This window comes from Mixophyes fleayi, chromosome 8, assembly GCF_038048845.1.
Source record: "Mixophyes fleayi isolate aMixFle1 chromosome 8, aMixFle1.hap1, whole genome shotgun sequence".
Lineage (NCBI taxonomy): Eukaryota > Metazoa > Chordata > Amphibia > Anura > Limnodynastidae > Mixophyes > Mixophyes fleayi.
The window spans coordinates 134,845,420-134,859,178 of record NC_134409.1 but is presented as its reverse complement, the minus strand read 5'-3'; the positions used below and the strand labels follow the sequence as shown (position 1 = coordinate 134,859,178).

The following is a 13,759-nucleotide window of genomic DNA, read 5'->3' as shown; positions in this document are numbered from 1 at the left end:
GTTCAAACAGATATGCAGCGTAACGGCTAATAGTCTATAGCGGGTATGGATACCGCTGCTAAATATAGAGAAGCTTGTCCAAAGCGGATATGCAGGATAACAGCTGATAGTCAATAACAAGTATGCATACCGCTGCTAAGTAGAGAAGCTTGTCCAACGAGGATATGCAGGCACAGCAGGAGAGCTGAGAGACTGTAGCGGGTATGGGAACCGCCGATGAGCAGAGCAGGTAATCCAGCAGACAGCTGAAGACACGAGCAGGACACAGGAGTCAGTAGCGGGTATGGGAACCGCCGATGAGCAGAGCAGGTAATCCAGCAGACAGCTGAAGACACGAGCAGGACACAGGAGTCAGTAGCGGGTATGGGAACCGCCGATGAGCAGAGCAGGTAATCCAGTAGGAAACTGAAGATACGAACAGGACACAGGAGACACCTTCAGACACTCACAGGGAATGAGACTCAAGATCAGGCAACGATACCATGGCCACAGGTGCCTTAAATAGGGAGAGGTGATTGATCCACCAATTAGGTTAAAAGCAAGGTCATAAGAGTTCATGGATGCTGCGCATGCGCAGTCCATCAAGATGGCGGATGGCCGCGGCTCAGGACAGGCGCCGGCAGGAAGGATAGAGAACCACGCACCAGTGCAGAGGCACTCACGGTCCGGTGAGTGACAGGTGGCCTCTGAAGTGACAGCTCTCCAGGCCATCGTCCAGAAGTTCCAAAGCCTCGAAGAATGAATCAACGACAGACAACTCTGGACTTTTAGGATTGAAACTAGAAGGCCAAGCCTGTGGGACTCCTTGAAGGAATATAATTATTACAACTCGTTGATCCATTGACATCTCTAACTGATCACTCAACAGCTTAATAAAACAACAACAAATTTATAAATAATGTAGACATAATAGTTTTATGCCTTCATTTGGATTAATTGAGCCATAACCTCCTTTCAAAATGTCTGTAACAGTATGTTTTACTAATCCTTACTGGCCGGTAGACCTGTAGCCTGTCAATGTTTTATCTGCAACCTTGAGTACATGTAGATTAGCAGCAAGCATACCTCTCCGTTGGAAAGTATGTTCCTACAGGGACCAAGCATTGAAGGAATGATTTCTCTACTTCATGTGTTACTGATAACTTTCCAAAACAATCCTATACATTGTGGAGCCAGTTTCCCAAAGACGTTTTTGCTATGAGATGTGTTACAGTATCTGGTAATCTGCCAGTAAAACAATTGTCTGCAGTCTATCGAAAATATCTATGAAACTCTCTGCAATTCTGAAAACATAGAACATGCCTTTTGGTTCTGTCCTAAAATAATGTTATTTTTGGTAGAGGTTGCAGATGTAATGATCTGTATTTTGATCTATTTGTGAAACTGGTCCCAACCGAAGGATTTTAGGCAGCATTTGGTGAATCATCTTTTCAGAACCTGTTGTCTAAAATCCTAATGTCGTTGAATTAGAAGTTATGAAATGTAATACTTGATGTACCTGGGTCTTTTTTCAATCTTACTGTGCAATAAGACTATCCATGTCGGATGTCAATTTGACAATGTGAGACCCATGGAATTACTAAGGTCTAAAATGGCCAACCCACCCTCCGATACCACCCAACATGTAGCTCTTCAATCTGGATCAAGCCAAGGACACCCTCCAAAATGTCTACTGAGCAATTGGCCTAGCCAAGCTGACGACAAAGGGAACAGAGAGCCTGATTTTCTGTATTTATGTCTAGGTAAAATATGATGGAATGTGTATTATGTCAGTGAAGGTACGACACACCTAGGATACACTTCTTGTGTTAGATTCATCAAGGTACGTATTTGCCGTATCGTACGCAAAATCACTCTGCGCCTATGCCAGTAAACGCTGTCCGCTCCGTCTTCGACCACAAAGGACATTTATTTCAGCCTATGATTTTGGGGAGTGAACGGGGGTATTTTGCAGTAGTCAATGTACAGTAGGGGCGTGCCAAGCTCAAGTCATGTCCAAATCCAGCTCTAAGCATCTCAATGTTACTTGTTTTTCTGCCGTATCTCTTGCTCCAGCTACAAGACTAATATATATATTTATATATATATTGTACTAAAGAATTTCAGATGAAAGTTTATCCATAGATTTATTTCTTTCAAGTGTCTTTTGCCCAGAGATTTCAGAGGCCGGTACTTACACCTGTTGGGCGAGCTGAGCACAAAGCGGTGAGAGCAGAGTATTTGGCTGCACACAGGAGCATTTTGTATGCTGTGTATTCTCTGTGTAATCTGTGTATTTGGCAGGGAGATGACGGGGTCAGATGTTTAAGCCTCACATGCAGGCTGAGTCCCTGTGTTATAGGATTATTGTCTGAGATCACGTACAAGCCCAGATCTGCGACGGCCGTTTCTCCCTTGTCCCCAGTTACATTACAGATGAGTCACTGGTGACCTCCCTTCCACGCCGTTCTAACGGTAGGGCCAAGTGTCACGCTCTTTACTTGGTGCAAATGATTCATAGCGGCCATGACACCCCTCAGTCACATGCAGAGCGTGTAAGAGCAGGATGCAGAGGGGGGGGGGGGGGTTAATCGAAGCTCTATCGCCAGATTTTATTGATAAATTGCATATAATCGACTCTGGAAAATTGATGCTCTTCTTTGGCAATGCGACAACGAGTAAATTATTGGTATCAACTTTTTGGCTCGCTTCTGCTAGAAAAATCTGCAGATATTAAACATTTTGTACATTATCTATTTTTAAGCTATACATTTCCACCAGAAAGTATCACAGTTGGAAATAATAGTGATAGTCTTGGGGCTAGATTTACTAAGCTGCGGGTTTGAAAAAGTGGGGGTGTTGCCTATAGCAACCAATCAGATTCTAGCTTTCATTTATTTAGTACCTTCTACAAAATGACAGCTAGAATCTGATTGGTTGCTATAGGCAACAACCCCACTTTTTCAAACCCGCAGCTTAGTAAATCTAGCCCTTGGTGTCATTTCCCGGTTCAGTGCCTTAAACATCAGTTCCTTTTTTAATATTGTTTCATCAATGTTGCAGCTCTCTGCAAAACAGTTAACCCTTAGGGTTCACACAATCAGACATTAGATAGTTAAGTTCAAAATAGGTAAAGGCAACCTTACACTTTGTCCTCACTTTAACAAAGTATTGATTAGTGTATTCCACAGAACCATAATAATATAAGTACTGAACATAAACCCTTAAGAGTGCAGCAGGCAATGCTGATATTGACGCACAGTGAACGTGTGTGTAGGTCCGTTCATTTCCATTGTTTTTAGGAATATCAGTATCACAGGACATTTACTAGGTTTTAAAAATGTAATTTAAACACTGGATAAAAGCTAATCATTATCATCATCAACATTTATTTATATAGCACCAGCAAATTCCATAGCGCTTTACAATTGGGAATAAACATTAATAAGACAATACTGGGTAATACATACAGACAGAGAGGTAAGAGAACCCTGCTCACAAGCTTACAATCTATGGGACAATGGGAGTTAGAAACACAAGAGCATGTGCTACATCATATTGCACAATGGACCAGCTAGAATGCAAAGGTAAAAGTACCGAGTGGGCTGTGTGTGTTGCAGTGTTGGTCAGAAGCTAATACGTGTGTGTACGAGGCCTTACCGGTACATAGTGGCTGCTTGTTTTAAATAAGTATTAAATCATAAGGAAGCAGACAAAAAATAATAAAATGTCCCCAAATGTTCATTTTATCAGTTGGAATATATAAATTTAAAGAATAAATTCCAGATAGGTTTATATTTTATGTCAACTAAGTAACTTTTAAGCATGTATCTAATATGTATTTCTCTTAGCTATTTGCATACGTATTGTTAACGGTACCAGACTTTGTCACCGTCTGGTTCGGTCAGCACTGGAGAATTGATCAGTCACACAGGAGTCTGTCAAATCAACTCTTGAGGCTTTAAGCAAAAGTATTTATACAAAGAATATTGAATGCACAGCTTACCTTTATGCTTACGCTGTGTAATAGTTGACACATTTCTTTTTAGTTTACTATGTCCTTTAAACATCTATGCAAAACTTCGGCTGATGACCACACGTCTTATCTTGTCTTGTAGCCTATAGTATGGACACCATGTTATCTCAGTTTTTACAGTTCTTTTCTTAGCATAGAGAAGAACCCGCCATTCTAATCACAATTACTACAACTGTGCACTTCTGCATGTAAGCTATTCTAACTAAATGTATTCTGATACCAAATATTTCTATACAAGTTGCATTACTTAATTAAAGACATCATTAATTCTTTCACAGTATCATTATATCCATTATATTATTTCAAAAGCTCTGGAGGGCAGAAGGAGGGGGCGAATGGTATGTTACAGTATACAGTGCAGAAAGAGCTCCGATGGACTCTAAAGCCTCTCTGCTCATTATCATGTGCCATGTGACTGTGGTTACCGTGTTTACCATGGTAGTCCATGGTACTGTGCAGAATCATTAATAGAAGCCTGAAGAAACAAACTAAGGAAAAATGGTAAATAGTAGCATTCTGAATCATTCATGAATGATTGGAAAGAGATTGTTTTAAAGTGACCAACCCCTTTAGGATAACAAGGGGGCATCTCCTTTAAGTAAGTTGAATGTAATGTAAACTTTGCGGAAGGTAGTTGTGTGTATCCAAACATAATTTTTACCTGCATCTCCCTGTTCTTCCAATAATCTAGAGCCTACAGTGTTCAAAACATGAGGCAGTTTGAGCCGCAATCATACGGTAACGGTGGGCTTTCCAGGGAACCCCATCTAAATACTCTTCATGGAGTTTCACTTTGAGTTAAGATATTTACTTAGATGGACTGTCTTCTATTTAAACACCTCTAATATTCAGAAAGCAAAAAGTCAATTGAATACAGTTTTGGATTTCTAAACGCTTTCTAGATTCCAGATGCTCTGTAAACCACATCGACTTGTTCCTGTCAAAAGGGCTGAAGGTGAGGATTAGTAATCCGCATAATAAATACAGTATGCAACGTGGACACACTGCCTTAGATGAACTTTAAGGTTACGAAAAGTGAAAACTTGTAGAACTTTGCTCAGAGTAAAACCTGTGCCAGGCTGCAGGGTCACTGCTCAATTTGGTCACATGTGGTGGACAAACAGATGGAGTTCTGGCCAACTGACTCTTGGGTCAAACGGATGGATCCCTCTCATCTGAGACTGGGGCCTCTAAACCAGGGGGTAAATGAGAGTGCACGGGGTGGTTGTGGCTACCATCCGACCAGATTTACCAACGTATTTATGTTATTCTTTTAAAGTTATATATAAGGTGCTAAATGTTAAATAATAGTATTTAGGAGTAGGGGAGAAAAAGCTGCAGTTCAACTGGAGACAAACATAACCAGCGTTAGGGGTCTCCCCTCTCTGTCCCTCTCTCTCCCCCCCTCCCTCCCTCTCCCCCACTCTACCTCCCTCTCCTCCTCCATCCCTCTCTCCCTGGCTCTTCCCCCTCTCTCTCTCATTCTACCCCCTCTCTTTCTCTCTCCCTCTCTTTCCATCCCTCTCTCTTGTTCTCACTCTTCCTTCCCCTCTCCCTCCCTCTCTCTCCCCCTTCCCCTCTTTCTCTCTCATTCTCCCCCTCTCTCTTTCCTTCTTTCTCTCTCTTTTTCCCTCTCTTCCCCCTCCCTCCCTCTCTCTCCCCATCCGTCCCCCTCCCTCCCTCACTCTTCCCCTCTCTCTCCACCTGCCTCCCTCCCCATCCATCGCCCTCCCTCCCTCTTCCCCTCTCCACCTCCCTCTCTCTCCCCCTCCTCCTCCCTCCCTCTCTCTCACCCACTCTTCCCCTCTCCCTCTCTATCCTTCTTTCTTTTTCTCACTTTTCCTTCCCCTCTCGCCCTCCCTCTCCCTACCTCTCTCCCCCTCCCTCTTCCCCTCTTTCTCTCTCATTCTCCCCCTCTCTCTTGCTCTCTTTCTTTCCCTCTATCTCTCCCTCTCTCTCTCACTCTCCTTCCCTCTCTCTCCCCCTCTGTCTTTCTCTCTCCCTCTCTCTTTCTTTCTACCTCTCTCTTTCTTCCTCTCTTTCTCTACCTATCCCTCCCTCTCTATCCCTCTCTCTTCCTGATGTGGCCACACCTCCTGTCCCGATTTATACACCAAGGTATTTTGCAATGCATATCCAGTGCATGTTTAGTATAACTGAGATCTAATGACAATGCAATTATATTATACTATATGCTCATCATTACTAAAAAAATGAATAAAACAATGACAGTTGTCTAAAGTGAGCAGCCCCTTTAGCGCAGGTGTATGTACTAACGTAAGTATGACATTAAGTAGTTGGTAACAACGCTAAAAATATTCTCGTTTTCTCTGAGCTTGAATAAAAGCCAATAAATGGTAAAATATAGCTCTGTACATTAGGTCCAAATATTTTAGTTACTCCCCATTCCTTAAATATGTAACATTTTAAACAAAAAAATGGCAGATTTTTGTTCCATAACAGCACACCGTCAACCCTTAAATAAATAAATCCTACTAAGCACAGAGGACGGAATTTGTTTAGGAAGAAATGTCTAATCTTAAAAGAAAACACTTCTGAGGATGAAGCAGGAATGCTGAGTGTGGGAATGTGATTGTTTAAATATTTGTTGAATTTAAATATTAACATTTTATTTACTCAGATGAATAAATAACTTTAAAATAAACAAGAACAGTGCAGCAAAAACAAGTTTTGACTAAAGTTTATATTTATTAAGATGCACTTTTAATGTTGAAATACACAGAGCTTGGCTTATTTTTATGTTAGCTGAGCTATCAAGTAAGCCGGGCCATTAATGTTCACTTAGCACAAACCATGTTTTTTTAAAGGTGCATTTGACTAGGACCAGAGCATTTGTTTGTTGTCATTCATTATCTCCTCCGTGCCCTCCAACCTGTGGCCAATCGGGTCATCAGATTGGTAGGCAGTGATTCAGGGACAAACGCAGAATTTCTAGAGGGGGGGTTCCCAAATGCTTGATTTTGGAACAAAGCAAAACAAAACAAAATGCTATAATAATAGAATTACAAAAGAACAATGTACATAATTGTAATAACGTATGTTAAATTTAAAAACAGTCTGAAACATAAAGTTAGCTGTACATTTAAAAAACGACATTAATATTAACCTCCCGTAATATATCATACTTGCTGACTTGTGAGATCTCAATGGAGGGGATATCTCAATGGCGATTTCTGGGGGCGTGACCAATCAAACACGTCATTTGGCCCTGCCCCTAAAAGGACACAACCATGCTAGCCTATCACAGCAGGGGAGCGGGCCTCAATGAAGCGTGACTCGCCAAGCTAAGCCCCGCCCCCTCCTCTTAACTAATCAAACTGGCCGGGATCCGGGAGATAGCCCTGCTCTCCCAGGAGTCCGGGAGAGTAGGCAAGTAGGAAATATATCCATGCTGCCCATCTTACCAAATTAATGTAATACCCTGTAATAAATGAGTATCAGCAAATAGGATGTAGGTAAGTCAGCTGGACCCTGCTTTATCTGACCAACATCTGTGTCTGAAAATCTGTTTTTAAGAAGGGTTCTTTTTTCTTCCTTAGACACCAGATTAGGTTTGTGGGTGAAATAAAGGCTATTTTAGACGGTGGTAACCGTTTTCATGATTACCACTAATCCGACATTGACAAGCCCTACAAAGAAAATCCAAATTTCTGCGAAACCGATTGTCAAATAAACAGAGTTACCTTGAACCCGACGCTGGAGATCTCCGATTGGATCACCATGCTGACAGCAAGTTACTCCGATTGGACAAGTGTTCGGCACAGCAGCTTGACGTCATTGCGACGTCTGTCAAGAGAAATTTAAAGCGGCAATGTCGGGTTAAGTGTTTAAACATTTTAGACCAGTCCTCACCCTGTTACCATTTCCAGGATGATGAATGTTTTGTCTTTGTGAGCTCTAGGCAAGTTCCCCTTCTATTAAGTTATAAATAAAACTCTGCTTGTACACAGAAAAAAATATATTTATTGTATCCTATAGCAACCAAAATGCTTCCTTTAATTTTCGGAACTGCAAAAAAAATGTTGCAATTTGAATTGTTGCCATCCTTTTACTACTGAATATAATGGTTCAGTCCTAAACTCTCACTGGCAAAGGGGCACAATCTGTCAGTTGGAGAGCGTGATCTGTAATCATGAGTGGGGTCTATTTTGTCTCAATTTTATTTTATTTAAAACTTTCTTTCACAGTTATTTGTGCTCCAAGTATCATAAATATATCCCTTGGTGTTATATTAGATTGTTAAAAAATAAACTTTTTTCGTACCTCAAATAATACAGATTAATACTGCATATTTCTGCCTCCTCACCAATAATAATGTGGGAAACTCTTAATTTGCCATTTAGATAATAATGTTATCCATTTTTTTTACAATTACAGACTACATGAGCAATCATTAGCTATAGACCAGGGGTCAGGGAACTTTTTTACCTTTTACCCCCAAATATATTTAGATACAACAACGTTACCCCCTTGATTTGAAAGGAAGAAAATCATATTATTGGAATTCAAAATTTTATTGAATCTATTCAAAATTTCTTTGAAAGCTTCAACTTCAAAACTTCAGGTTTTGGAGAAATGATATTGCTTCATTTTTGATACGAGAGCATCAATATTTGGACATTTTGATGTCAGAGCAATTTGGATACAGTGTTCAGCGTCCAATCGATTGATCTGCTTTGTTGTTATGTTCGTTAGAGTGGAAAATCCTTGTTTGCAAAGGTAGGTTGTTGCAAAAGGCAGCAACTTTTTGATTTCCTCCTCATGTGCAATTTTGATGCCTTTGCAGCTGTTGACATCCAAAAATATGACAGATCTGCTTTGTTTTCGAATGCAATACGTGCTTCATTATTACATCGAAGCTCAAGAAGTGCCTCTGCCAACCCCTGAGGCTCTTCTGGTACAACAGCAATTTCACATTTAAAGGGGTCTACAATCCAACTGACAGCGTGTGAATCGGCAGCATTACCCCCAGGAATTTAATTTTTACCCCATTTGGGGTAATTTACCCCTGTTCCCTGACCACTGCTATAGACTGTTGCTGCTCACTTGCACACATGTATTATACTCCTGTGATTCACAAAGTATCTTTATCCCAGCACAATCCAAACTTCCACCATTTTCTTTCTCATATTGGTTTATGATTGTGCGTTTCCCCTTTATATGAGTACCTTGTGTTCTGTGAAACCTTGTAATGATGTAGATGTTCTAAATTAAGACTGTTATGATTGCTTTTTTAAGCAATAAAGTCTGTACGAGCTTGTAAACAGGTAGTAAATCTATCTGAAGTACAGGATATCAGGATTGGCACCAGGTCAATCCATAGATATGGGATAACTGTGGATTAACTGTGTGTAAATGTTATGTAGACTGAAGTCTCAGCAATAGCTCGGAATGCTGTGTTTATATAACACTTTTCCACCTTCAAATGCTTTCACTTTATTGGCTTCTGCATGTCCTCTGGCAGCTTTTACTAAATACATTGATTTTCCTGGATTGTTTCTGTGTTTTTCAGCAATGTATTTATATAATCAGGCAGCATTGTTTATATTTGTTGGTTTATTACTCAGCTCTGCTGAACTGTACATTGGATATTATTGTATACAGACAAAGGCAACCAAAAACAAACAACTACGCTTGATTATATAAATCAGGGAATGAACATCACAGAAGAAAAAGCTGTGCAGAATGGCACATACAAGGCAATACATTTAAGTTATCTGAAGGTGGAAAGACCATTTATATTAATAACATTTGGAATGTTTATTATTTTCTCTTTCTGAAGCCTGTGATAAAACTTCTGCCTAAAACACCTGCCTTAGTTTGCCTCTTTATAAGCAACACCCTGATTATTTCCAACTATGCTTGTTGGCAGAATGTATAAACTACTAACTTGACTAAGACATACTTGAAATGATAGTAGATCTGTTGCCACTGGTGAATTTGCTCATACAGAGTGGCTTTCAGGCAGCCTTAGTGGTACCCAGTTAGTTGGGTGCATAAAGAGCATGGAACAAATACCTTACACCCACAGATTCTTAGTGAGCTTAGTTTAGTTATTGCCAAAGCATTACGTTTTATGAAGATTCCACCCATACTTACTATTTATTACTTAACCTTTTCCCCAAAGCAGGATGGCAGGGGTCTCCTGTCACGGATTCAGGTCTACACACATGGGCCCTGATTCAAGTTTGAACGCATGGCCGGTTTACACATGCGCAGTGGAGATGGAGATAACAGAAGAAGGACTGCGGCAGAACTTACACTGACGCGATCCTTGTTAAGTAGGTTTCCTGTGCTTTGCATTGGAAAATCCTTCCTCTGTCCGGTGTTACTCCCAGCTGTGACCATTTGAAGGATAGAGAAAAGTCATATCTCCGCTCAAAACACCCATTTTTGCCTTAGATACGTTTTTTCTCCTGTTGATAAATAGGTCTGTATATGAGATAACGTCTATTTGTCTGTAAAATATTAGATGTGAAATAGTCCCTGAATAAACTTTCTGAAGTTTTCCGAACATATCAGTGGTTTATACACTAACTCCCAGGGCTCATCCAGACGACTTCTTTTCATGACCGAATTGTGTTTCATTCAGAACGGAATGTGACATGAGTAAGATATCCACTGATATTATCTTCCGCACAAGAGAATTCCAAAATAGACATATATATTAAATATGTCTTACTATCAAAGCTGAATGACAGGTAGCTGGTCCCTAACTAATAATCTTTAATAATAGATAGTTATAAATGACAAACCACAGAGGGTGCTACTTCCTGTAGTATTACATCATAATGTAATACAAAGAATAGAAAAAATAATACTAATTGGGGAAGGCACACCTCAGATATCTGGTAAAAGTGTCAGCAACAAAGGATTAATACCAACTTGAGACCCTCTTCTAAATCCATAAGAGCACACTCAATTTTGGACTTGAAAAAACTGTGACACACATAAAAACAACATTTTTTATTGCTATGTAGTAAAATAAAATATAAAAAACAAAATATTAAAAATTCGGGAGTATGAGACAAGCTCAGAGGTATTTTAAATAGATGACAATGTCATTCATGAGGCTCTATCCCTGGTGTGGTCTAATATAAGAATGTAATATGTAGCAAAATATATGCTATTCTTGATAATTGTAACAGTACATCGGGACAGCTCTGTGTGAAATTCTTGGAGACCACAATACTGATAGTGAAATGTAGTCTCTGAAGAAGCTGCTCTTGCAAATATTTATGTAGTTGCTAGTTTAATAAATGTAAATTCGTAGTACAGTTAATTAGGGATAGAGCCTCATGAATGACATTGTCATCTTTTTAAAATACCTCTGAGTTTGTCTCAAACTCCGAATTTTTAATATTTCACTTTTTAGATTTTATTTTAATATATATCAATAAAAAATGTTGTTTTTATGTGTGTCAGTTTTTTCAAGTCCAAAATTGAGTGTGCTATTATGGATTTAGAAGAGGGTCTCAAGTTGGTATTAATCCATTGTTGCTGACACTTTTACCACATATCTGAGGTGTGCCTTCCCTAGTTAGTATTCTTTAATCTTTTTCTTTGTAGTACATGAGTAACATATCATCAACTAGCGATCTACCGAATAATAGAAATATGCGACATAGTGAATGTAAGGAAATGATGCCAAATTACCTCCACCCTGCCTTGTTCATTGCTATCTATCAGGACAGCATACACACCGTGGAGATCAACAGATTGGCAGTTTAGCTACATCAAGTTTGGTGTAGAAAGCAATAATAGTCTTTCCTGAAAAGACGCTCAAGTGGATGAGCCTTCAGAGTCGTTTTGTATAGGTGCTTCACCAATTATTTCCAATTTTTTAACCCCATAGTTGTCTAGGTTTCTCCTAGTTTTATTTATTTATTTTTTATTTATTTATTTATTTATTTTCTACTTAGAGTAAATAAGGTCTTGCACAATCAAGAAAACACTAGCAGGAAAAGGTTCTGTAATTAACAAGGAAGTGTAACTGGGTTGGAGACCAGAGATGTATTTATATAGAAAACATAACCTTCAAAACACATTTTGTTCTTTATAGTTCATGATTTGGGAAATTCTTTGTGCCAATTTATGTTCATGTACAAAAAATGCATACATTGTGCAAGTGTGTGGTAGGTTATGTCTGGTTTATTAAATGAGGAGTTATGTCTCTGTGATATTCACGAGGAAAATTATGTAAGATGAAAAAAATTGGACTGTTTTTGAACAAACTATGATTTGCACCCAGGGGAGATTTCCTCCCCCACATTAGCATATACAGTGCCCCTCTAAGTGCCCTTCCAATGAAACATGTTTAAATACCCTATGTATGACATGACAAATGCTCAGCTTTGGGGTCTTAATCTAATTGAAGAGCTGTCCATTTCATTCTGCCTTGTCCCAGGCATGCAGATTATATGATACATAAGTGTTCATTCTCTGTAGTTTTTATCCATTTTCTTTTTATGACTGTATTTCATTTATTTTTATGTTTTTGTTATGTCATTTTTTACATGTTTGTATTATATCCAAAAGTCCTGTATCTTGTTATATTATATCTAAAATGTAATAAGTTTTGTCCTTGATACTCTAAAAATCCATAAGCCTTTTTATGAAGACAAATATTGCTTGTCCATGTTAACTCTGCGAATGCTGTTGTGCGAACTGTTAACCCTTTTGACTAACAGGGAGAATGGTGCGTGCCAACATGTACATTTGTATAACAGAATTTGGGGTCCTACAGTCCCAATGCAATAGGTGGTGGTATAGATTAAGTTGTGTATGGATGTGGGAGAACTGTTTTTGGGGTTGGTTCATAGAGAGATCTGTAACCTGTGTGATAGGTGAGTGCAAGATTGAGTGATATTTGTGACAAGCTACAGAACAATCAAATGTTGGCCAATCCCAGACTGCCTGAAAGCTCCTGCATATCGTCCCTTTGTAATCCTGGCTATATGCAGTATCTTGATATTGATATGAGAGGTGCGTCCTGAGCAGAAAATAAGATTAATCCTCCTGTTGAAAGAGTCATTTGTCTTAAAAGGAACGATATCTATTACTGGCCTCAAAGTCAACATGGCAACATATTGACAAATTGCCAGGTCGGCACAGAATTCTCAAGGCATTCTGCACTTGCGGTAAGTAGTGAGCTTTTATAAACGTAAAGTGGATCCGCACGCAATCCTGCTTGGATGTGGCCGTTGATGGGCAGATGCCAAATCCATGTGCCCCCCTGAGGTCTGTTGCACCCTCTGCCCCCATATTAGTCCACCACCTCCTGGGCTCCAAGGCAGACACGGGGTACTTTGTACCCACCACCCCCTGTCGGCACCCCCTGGTTACCCAAACACACAGGTTTTAAACTGGTCCCATTTGATATCTCATCTTAAACCTAGCACTTGTTTTTAGATCCACACATCCTGCAATTTGTGGCCAGTTATTTGAGTCAAACTCAATTTTAAAAGAAAGATGTAACCAAGAAACAATTTACTTATACGATATGTCCACTTTTGCACAAGTGCCTTTCATTAACTATATGAGGTTCAAACATACATGTTTGGCAAACAGAACATGGAACCTGTGAGATTTAGTTTAGATATAGATATAGATATATCTACTATATAATTGCCTAGTGGCGTGTGTGTGAAAAAAAAAAACAAGCTGCAGCGCCACCTGCTGGGCAGAGTTATACACTGACCTATATATTTCTTGAAGGAGAAG

The 13,759-nt window shown here is 39.5% G+C and overlaps 2 protein-coding genes and 1 long non-coding RNA gene across 3 annotated transcripts in view; 1 reads left to right on the top strand and 2 right to left on the bottom strand.

Moving 5' to 3' along the window:
* SLC6A6 (solute carrier family 6 member 6) overlaps positions 1-7,739 on the bottom strand; it is a 44,007-nt gene extending 36,268 nt beyond the window's left edge. Inside the window, exon 1 of the mRNA XM_075183662.1 lies at positions 7,720-7,739. The gene's annotated coding sequence lies outside the window, so the exon portion shown is untranslated. The remainder of the gene's footprint in view (positions 1-7,719) is intronic.
* Positions 1-13,759, bottom strand: part of LSM3 (LSM3 homolog, U6 small nuclear RNA and mRNA degradation associated) — a 491,439-nt gene that overhangs the window by 430,101 nt on the left and 47,579 nt on the right. The window lies entirely within an intron of this gene.
* Positions 5,807-10,515, top strand: LOC142099798 (uncharacterized). Its single transcript, XR_012678612.1, has 3 exons — positions 5,807-6,133; positions 7,576-7,854; positions 10,167-10,515. It is a non-coding gene; the product is annotated as an uncharacterized LOC142099798 (long non-coding RNA).